Source organism: Lagenorhynchus albirostris, chromosome 18 (genome assembly GCF_949774975.1).
Source record: "Lagenorhynchus albirostris chromosome 18, mLagAlb1.1, whole genome shotgun sequence".
Taxonomy (NCBI): Eukaryota; Metazoa; Chordata; class Mammalia; order Artiodactyla; family Delphinidae; genus Lagenorhynchus; species Lagenorhynchus albirostris.
Genome location: NC_083112.1, coordinates 46,175,300 through 46,185,510, shown reverse-complemented (window position 1 = coordinate 46,185,510; position 10,211 = coordinate 46,175,300). Strand labels below are relative to the sequence as shown.

The 10,211-nt window shown below is 37.0% G+C and overlaps 1 pseudogene; it reads left to right on the top strand.

Annotated features, from left to right (window-relative positions):
* The first annotated feature begins 7,136 nt into the window (after nucleotides 1-7,136).
* Nucleotides 7,137-8,449, top strand: LOC132508669 (SERPINE1 mRNA-binding protein 1-like; annotated as a pseudogene).
* The last annotated feature ends 1,762 nt before the right edge of the window (nucleotides 8,450-10,211 follow it).

Here is a 10,211-nt window from a genome sequence, read left to right as displayed (position 1 = left end):
AAAAGTCTAGTTCTAAATTCAAATCCACTGTATTATAATGTAAAAATACCAATGAAGATAATGTAATACATGCAAAACATATGCCATCTCTTCTAGAACATGATAAAATAACTTACTGAAGCCTAGGTATTATAAGTTAATTATTTTGAGTAGAGTGGAGATATTGATTGACATTTCTCTTTATTTCAGCTGTTCTGTATGTTCAGAGTATCTTTATACCCCCTATACAGCAAAAAAAAAAAAAAGTCTTATGTTAGAATACTACTTTTATCTGGAGAAGAAAAAAACGATTGAGCATACAGTCATTATTAATCATTAATAACATGACAGAAAAGTTGACTGCAGTGGGAAAAATTAAGTCAGTTTTATTATTCATTAAGACATCCTGAAGGAGTTAACTTTTCATAGAAAGAATAGACAATAGAATTATATTTCACATTTATGATGTGAAATATGACCATTTGCTAAACTGCTTTGCCTTTTTATAATCAGATTTTCCCAATGATTTATGGGAAAATACTAATTTAAATGATAGTATTACCATCTGTCATCACCATCATTCAGACTTTGTTGTTCAGGTTTTTTTGCATCACATAAATGTTAATAATTTTACCTTTTCAAAGGAAATAACTTATTTTAATGTGAGATTTCAAAACATGTTAACTATTAGTATAATCATTAAAATTTATTTTAAATAATGTTTTCTGTGTCCCACGTTTGATCTGAGCATAGTATCACTTTAGATACAGTCTTTGACCATAACTATGGCTTCTGAAATGATTATTTTCTTACAGTAGTAGCGTAAGTATGTAATTCATCTCCAATTGTATTATATTCATAGTTTGTGCTCATTATCACTTAGTTTTACTGGAAAGATGTCAGAAGAAGTTGTCTGGTCTCACAACAAAATGACAAAGTATTTTGTTCAGTTCATAAAATAAAGTATTAAAATTTTAATATCTGCTTTATTTTAGGGGCCATATAGTATAATATTAGGGATCATTTATAATTTTTATACATTTTTTCTATAGATGATCTTGCCTCTTCATTAAAGGGAAAGTTGAAGGTCATCCAATGTATTTTTCCTCATTTTTTTCCTTTTTCAATGTTTTAATATCTTTACATCATCTTCCACTTCTCTTCTGTCTTTCCTCTTTTAGGAAGATACCTATTCAACCTATCCATCCATTCTTCTGTGAGACTAATACCTTCATCAGTGCCTTCTCTCCCATTTCCTCAGACCTTCTAAGACCTTCTTTTAATAATTAGCCCATCTTTCTCTTGGTTCCTTCATTCCCTCAACTTCCCATTTTTTCTCGTTTCCTTTCTGGCCAAATTTACTGAAAATTCGATCTTATTGCCTCTATTGAGTTTATATTCATGCCTAACTCACTGCCATGACTCCTCTTCCTGACACTTTACAATACAGATTGAGTTGTTCCCAGGCTCTACTGAACATTTCTGAGGAGGAATAAAATTCTCAGGGTATGTATCCAAAAAAGAATCACTCTAGCTATTGAGGCAACAAACCCAGTTGCAGGAAGAGGAGTTAGGACAATTTTCTAAAGGTCTAGGGGTAGAAGATGGTTATCTGAAAGGATGGGGCAATGGAAATGGCAAGAGGCAGAGAACTCTAAGAGATACTTAGAAGATAGAATTACAATATTGATTTACTTGGCAACCATATAACCCCATCTGAATCCATAAAACACTCAGCTATAAAATAGGACATAAATATAATACTATTCTCCTTCTAGGTAATACATGAAAAAGAATATATGTAGATTTTACTGCACAGTGAAAAGTGATAAGCAAGTTACAGATTGGGATAGTAAAGTACTCTCAAATTCATTCTTTCTTCCTATGGCTTTAACAAAAAATAAGAACGACAACAACAACAAAAAAGCATCGTGCTACTACGGAGAGGAAGTGAATTTTCAAACCAGAGCAAAAAACCATTGTTTTATAGCTTATATAATTAATGTAGGCTGTAAATCCCAACTTTAAATTAGGAGTACTACATAAGTAAACCCAGCTCGTATTTCTTTTTAACATACATTCATTTCAGATAGCAAGAAAAAATAATTTATAAGCCATGAGAATTGAATTTGAACTTGAGAATTAGTTTAGTTCTAAACCCCACATGGGTGACTCATAAAGTTGACACTCATCTTTGAATAATATTATGTCCCTAACAAAAGAATTAACAGAATCTTATTAGCAAGTTGTGTTATGTAAATTTTACTGTATATAATCCTTGCTAATTTCTCCACTATTCCATTTGCCTTCTCACTGGGTTTATTTTTCCCCATCACTAATTATTTAAGATATTTGTTTAAGAAGAACTTGTTGAGTGTTTGCTCTACTCCAAATACTGTGACAGTGCTGCAGATACAAATAGAAATTAGAGGCGTCCTCTATCCTTACTTTCAAAGGGCCACTGACCTGAAAGTAACTTCTCTCTGCCTCAGGGTCTTTGCATACACTGTCCTCTCTGTCTGTAAAGCTTCCCCACTACCTTGTTCTCTCTAGATGTCCTTACCACATTCTCAGAACAGCCTGCACTTTTCCTTTGCAGCCTTTACCACAGTTGTAATTAAATAATTATACATGTAATTATCTATTTAATGGCTCTATCTCCTATTCTACTCTAAGGCTGAGAGCAACTGTTGTTTCCCTAGAGCTTAGCACAGCACCTGGCATATAACAGCAGTTCAAAAATACTTGTGGAATGAATGAATGAATGAACAATGAATGAAAACATGATGCAATTGCCCAGAGAGGGCAGATGGAGGTAGAAAAGGAGACAAGCCAAGGACAGAACACCAAGGTCACCAATATTTCAGAGGCAGACAGTGCTAAGAAACAGAAGAGATAGAGGTACCTGAGGAAAAGCTCTATTAAAAATAAAATAAAATAAATAAATAAACTTTGAACTTAGAGTTACAGTGTCAACAGTGTGTAAATGTGATAAACTGTAGTCTCAAATAGGCCTTCCCTGACCCCCTTGTTGCCCCATCCTCTCATCCTTATGATTTATCTTCACAGCACTTATTGAATGTTTTATATACTTCACCCATCTATCCACGAGTACACTTGAATGTATTATTTTTATAAATTTTATTATTATTATATAAACATATAAATTTTCTATTATCCTCTTGGACCACATCAGTAATGGTATTGGAGAATGTGTTCTACCTGATAGCATAACAGATTTCTCAGGCAACTTTCTGCTCAAGAAAGTTTAGGGATTTGAGAGTCACAGAATCTAAATCTCTAACAGTCACAGAATTTTTGAATCCAGGCCGAGAGTTTCTTTGGTAGTATAACTCTCTTAAAAAATTGATTCTGGTTAGTTCCACAAGCCAGTAACTATCTCCACAGATATTTCTTTTTTAAGCAGTTCATAGATCTGTTTTCTTTCTCTCTTTTCTGGTTTTCTTACTTCTCTCTCAATTTGAAGGACAATCCTCTGAGGTTTTCTAGCTTCTGAGTGAAACTTACACCTTAACCTGATTTTTTTCCAATTTAAACTCTTCCGGGGTTAAAACAGTAGGTGCGAAGGCCCTTTCCTTGGTGTGATCTTTGCCACAAAACCAGGTTTTAATCAGGCTTTGTTGTGCAGACACCTTCTATTTTTGTTCTCAAATGATTCAGCAATTCTTAAAATATAAGTCTCTCAATTTTTGGAATCTCTTGAATATCTTTCATTTCTTTACTGAAATGCACCTCTTCTACTATCATGCCAAATGCAGTCATTTACACAAAAAGCACACTTAAACATCTGTCCTCCAACCCTTTTCCTGATGCTGCCAGTTCATTAAACATACATGATTCTTCACAGATCATAACAAGCAACAGTTTTACCAAATATTTTGTTTCTGTAAAATATGGATTGCCATCTTTCCAAATTCCAATGTCTGTTTCCATGCTACCCTAGCCCGATTGCTAAGCTAATGTCACATATTTTAATTTTATTGTTATTGCAACAGTCCTCTCCTTGTGCAATTTCTATATTAGTCAGGATAAATTAAGCTACATTGCAATAGCAAACTACCCCTAAATCTCAGCAGCATAATCCCCCAAATTTGATTTCTGTGTTATAAAAAGTTCAGATGAGTGAGGGCCAGGGTGTCTGTCTGGGCACTCTGTGCAATAATTCTGACTGCCTCGACCTCACGGCCATGCCATCTCAACACCTCATGTACAATTTCCAAAGCAAAGGAAGTACACCTCTGCTCACTGCTCTGGGGCTGCCTTGTTCATGTGAGAGTGAAGGCTATTGTTTGTCTGGCTCAGGGCTGCAAGCCAAACTTAGAAGTTCAAGAGAATTAAAGAGCCTTGGACACAACTTTGACTCATGGAAGCAAGCAAATTAAGTTTTCCCCATGTCTTCCTTTAGACACAACTGACCTGACCTGTAGTTTACTTAGGTCTTGGAGGAAGTTTCTGCAAGATCAAGCAGTTCCGGTCAAGGTGACTGGAAATACATCTTCATATTGAATCCCTCTCCTCCCCTTCCCCACTCCCCTTGTCCGGGACTCATGCTCCCTGGGTTTGCAAAACTGAGAAAGTAACAGGTAAAATAGAAATGAAGACAGCATCCTAAGAAGGACTCTAAATTGACTAAGAAAGCAGCCAAACTCCTTACCTATCATTCAGGATCTTTCCTGGTCCAGTCCTATCGACTGTGAAATGCCATTTCCCCTCAGAAATCTGATTCTTCCATTCCGAAACATTGACCATAGAGTTTTTGTTGTACCTGTTAAGGTACCAATTATTTTTCTTACTTTGATGATAACTTTGGGGAGTGCTTATACATTAATACATTCAACAAATAGTGACTGAGAGCCAGGCTTTATACTGTAGCTAAAGCAAGAATTAAATCAAGAAGACAGAGATGCCGCCATACAGTACCAGTGGGAATGATAAACTTGGATACAGTCATTCAGTAATTAAATCCTGACACCAGAACACAGCTCAGATCGACCTCAATTTCAGAGCCACACTCTCATTTCAAAGCTCTACTCACTCTCTCAATAAATATTTATGAATTGTTTCACTCTTACTATGTGAGTATAGTGAGTTATTTATTTTCTACATTTGGGTCTGTGGGAGTGTTAAAGTATTCCACACATCACATTTTAAGGTCAAGTGATGGTGAAAGAAATTGTCAAGAAACTGCTGCTCTGAGGACATCTACAGAACTCACATGAGAAAACACATTTGAGGGAGGACAATTAAAACCATATATGTAGCCGTGTAAGAAAAAAGATTTTTTTTTTTTGGTAAAAAATAAATTCTTCTTCCCTCCCTTCTCCCTTCTTTCCCTTTCTTCTTTCCTTCATAACCACTCTGGCTCTTTGTGTGCTATAACCTTGATCTTTATACCTAAGTAAGCTTTCTAACTCTCAACGTTATAACTCACTAAAAAACAACTATGATATATTCACTTAACTAAAGGGCACAAAAATGACACACTGACTCCATTCTTTAAAAAAAATAAAAACAAACTTGCAGAAGCCTTTTTTTATAGTGTTGCAGAATTCCTCTGCAGTGTCTAACTTAATTTCTCTGGTGCTGTGATGCAAATATTAAAGCAAGATTTTAAAAATCAGCAAAAAAACTGATGAGTGAAATATCAGCCAATTTGGGTACAAAGCATACTTTCTTTGGCTATTGTTATGGAGTCAGTATTTGTAGGGAATGAAAGTTTCTTAATGTGAAATCTGTGGAAATAGAGCCTTCCAATCTAAAAGCTAATGCAAAAAAACATTTGTATCATTGGCAAATCAGTGATGTTTCTCATCTCTAGAAAATCATATGAAATAGTTCACCGTTATTTTTTTTAGTATTTTTTCTTAATTTTGCTTTATAATATATATTAAGCATCCTTGATAAGATACAGAAAATAATTCCCTAAAATGTAGGGAGACAATTTCATTAGTATATTCAGTCTGATTGTGGCTTTCTTTAGTAAAAGTGTTCACAGACTCACTAAAATGTAACTTGATTTTTAAAAGTAGAAACATGGCCCAATTAATTTTACAATTAATTCATTTGTTCTACAAAGCTTTGATTGTTTCTTCTGCCTAAAGATTTTATGTAGGACAGTTAGAAAGACAAGCTCTACCGTCAAGATGGATAATTATTTTATTCACCAACTCTTCTAAATATAAAGCTGCACTAATAATAGGAAAATTTGAAATGATCATTAACATAGTTATCTATGAAACCAAACTACCCTTTGGCTGGATGACTAAAAAGTTATAAAGCATCATGTCAGTGTCTCCTAACAATAGATCTTGATTTTGACAAAAAGTCTCATAATCACAATATTTTAATTTTCATAGAGTATGAAATTACTTGCTCTAAATAAGCTAGGTATCATCTAAAATAAATAAATTATCACCCTTGTCTCCTTCTAAGGTAAACATGACCAAAATTAATATAAGTACCGATGCAAGTATGAAAATTGGAAGTAAAAATTTGAGAACATTGGACCTCAAGCAATATAATGCTAGAATGACAACCACATTGTCTAATCCAGAGGATGTATATATGCATGTAGGATTTGAGTTCTACAAATTTAATTCAAGGCTCAAGATACTAAAGTTGGTGAACATTAGGGATTCTAGATTTTTAGGTTGTGCGTGATGGGATTCGGTTTGTTTTTGTGGCTTAAAATTAATAATTTCCATTAAGGAAATTGCAATGCCTTCTCCATACTATAAAGCTCTTTATGTGTACATGTAGGGTTAGAGCGGCTTTGAGGATGCAGACATGTTCCCCTGCATATGTGAGTTGCAGACAGTATCTTGGTTTATAATGCAAATTTTATGTTATGTGTGCCGCAAAATAATTTTTAGTGCATACCGTCAAATTTCCTTTATAAATTTGTTAGATTACATAAATCTATTGTGCATTTGCACACGACATGGGATTTACATTTGATTCACTCACTTTCACGTTGCACATATAAATCTAACAATTAATAAACTTATGGTCTTCTTCATCTTTAATCAGCAAAGAATAAATCATCTGGATAACAATCTTATACGAATATAAAAAGGTCTTGGGAAGAAAGCGGAAGTAATGTTCATTTAAGAATTTATTCAAAAAGAATAGCCTGGCCATCTTGTGGTAAGAGCTGAAGCAGGCACTCTCAGCTCGGCGCGGCCTGCTGCAATCCGTGGAGGAACGCGACGCCGAGCCACCATCATGCCTGGGCACTTACAGGAAGGCTTCGGCTGCGTGGTCACCAACCGATTCGACCAGCTATTTGACAACAAATCGGACCCCTTCGAGGTGCTGAAGGCAGCAGAGAACAAGAAAAAAGAAGCCGGCGGGGGCGGCTTTGGGGGCCCTGGGGCCAAGAGCGCAGCTCAGGCCGTAGCCCAAACTCCAACGCGGTGGGCAAACAGCTGCATAAAGAGTCCCAGAAAGACATCAAGAACCCGCTGCCTCCCAGCGTCGGCGTGGTTGACAAGAAGGAGGAGATGCAGCCACCTGTGGCACTTAAGAAAGAAGGAAAAAGACGCGTTGGGAGAAGACCTGATCAACAACTTCAGGGTGAAGAGAAGATAATTGATAGGAGACCAGAAAGGTGACCACCTCGTGAAAGACGATTTGAAAAGCCCCTTGAAGAAAAGGGTGGGGGGCTTCCCTGGTGGCGACCTCTTGGAAGAGGTCGAGGAGGTTGTGGACGGGGAATGGGCCTGGGAGATGGCTTTGATTCTCGTGACAAACGTGAATTTGATAGGCATAGTGGAAGTGACGGATCTGGCCTGAAGCATGAGGACAAGCGTGGAGGTAGCGGATCTCACAGCTGGGGAACTGTCAAAGATGAATTAACTGACTTGGAGCAATCAAATGTGACTGAGGAAACACCTGAAGGTGAAGAACATCCAGTGGCAGACACTGAAAATAAGGAGAATGAAGTTGAAAAGTGAAGGAAGAAGACCCAAAAGAAATGACTTTGGATGCGTGGAAGGCTATTCAAAATAAGGACAGGGCAAAAGTAGAATTTAACATCTGAAAACTAAAAGAAGGTGCTGACGGGCAGTGGAAGAAGGGATTTGTTCTTCATAAGTCAAAGAGTGAAGAGGTTCACGCTGAAGACTCGGTTATGGATCACCATTTCCGGAAGCCAGCAAATGATATAACGTCTCAGCTGGAGATCAATTTTTGAGAGCCTGGCCGCCCAGGACATGGTGGCAGGGGAAGACGAGGTGGCCGTGGGCGTGGTGGACGTCCAAACCGTGGCATCAGGACTGACAAGTCAAGTGCTTCTGCTCCTGACGTGGATGACCCAGAGGCATTCCCAGCTCTGGCTTAACTGGGTGCCATAAGACAACCCTGGTTCCTTTGTGGACCCTCCCCTTTGAGGCTTGCATGCTTAAGGATCCCAAACAACTAAGAAATTTAAAAAAAAAAAGAAAGAAAAGACTGTCATTCATACCATTCACATCTAAAGACTGAATTTTATCTGTTTTGAAAATGAACTTCTGCTACACAGAAGTAACAATATGGTAGTCAGTTTTGTATTTAGAAATGTATTGGTAGCGGGGATGTTTTCACAATTTTCAGAGATTATGCATTCTTCATGAATGCTTTTGTATTACTGCTTGCAAATATGCATTTCCACATTTGAAATATAGGTGTGAAGAGTGTGTACCAGTTTAAAAAAGAATAGCATAAAATAGATTCTGTGGACAACTTTGCATATAAATATAAGGGTCTGGAGCCTCAAAGAAACCAAATTCATTGTTAATTTTTCAAAGATGAAAAACTAAACAAAGTGGCACATTACATAAATGAGCCACTAATGATAAATAATGAAACAGTTAATTTTCTCTAGTAAGCAATGACAACAAATTTTTGAAAAGTAAACATTTAATTTCATGTTGATTAAAAAAATAACGAGGTTTGATTTCAGTATTTTAATGAGACTGAACTAATTTTGTCTTAGCCTATCAAATAGTGATTCTAAAATTTTTCTGAAGTGTCTGAGATTTGTAAGCTATGGTTTACTTGGTGTAACTTTATTGGCTGGATATTTAATTATTGTACATTAATTTGCTCATTCAGATTATGTACCTCACTCAAGGTACACTTTTTAAAGCAAAATCCAGGAAATACATAAATGTTCTCAATCCATCTATAGCCAGCCATTTCCAATCTGCTTCTCATTCTGAGCTCTGAAGTCCATGGGATTACTTCTAATTTGCTCTTCCAAGTTTCTCTGCTCCATCAATACTGATTCAGTATGTGCTACTCAGACTATTTTGTGGCTCTATTATTTACTCCAATAGCTTCTGTTCAAATGCCAAGAAGAGAAGATGTTAAAAATGACATAACGCTAGTATCAGGGGAAAAAATCCCAGCTACTCTGCCCATGTGGTAGAGACAGAACAATACAGGGTAAAAATTTTAATTTTTTTGTGTGATGGGATTTGGTTAGGTTTTGTGGTTTAAAATTAATAATTTCCATTCAAGGAAATTACAATGCTTTCTCCATACTGTAAAGCTCATTATGTGTAGTTGTAAGATTAGAGTGGTGTTTTCCCCACTTCAGAGAGATGCTGTTACAGCAGAAATTAAAGATGTGGAAAAGACGGCACACATCAGAAAAAAGGAGGAAGAGGACCCAGTGACTTAAGTTATATTTTATATTTAAAAGAAAAGGAATTGGTGATGTCACACAGCAACGACAGCAAAAGCAGCCAAAGTTGGAGAGAAAACAGAGCCATCAAGTTGAGAGAACTGTGCTGACATACACATGCTGGAGGCATGAGGGACTCCGTGTGGCTCAAGGACTAGGGTTTTGATTGCAAATGATACATTTTCAGGGACTCCCTAAAATGTTGAAAAGATTTTGTGGATGGCCCAAAATAGTATTTTATTACAATTATTATGACCCTATGTTTACTCCAAGGTTATGTGACTCTCAACTTAAGAAAAAATGCACAGGGCTTCCCTGGTGACGCAGTGGTTGGGAGTCGGCCTGCTGGTGCTGGGGGCGCGGGTTCGTGCCCCGGTCCGGGTGGATCCCACGTGCCGCAGAGCGGCTGGGCCCGTGAGCCATGGACACTGAGCCTGCGCGTCCGGGGCCTGTGCTCCACGGCGGAAGGGGCCATGGCAGTGAGAGGCCCGCGTACCACAAAAGAGAAAAAAAAAGAAAGGACAAATGCACAACGTGAGAGTTA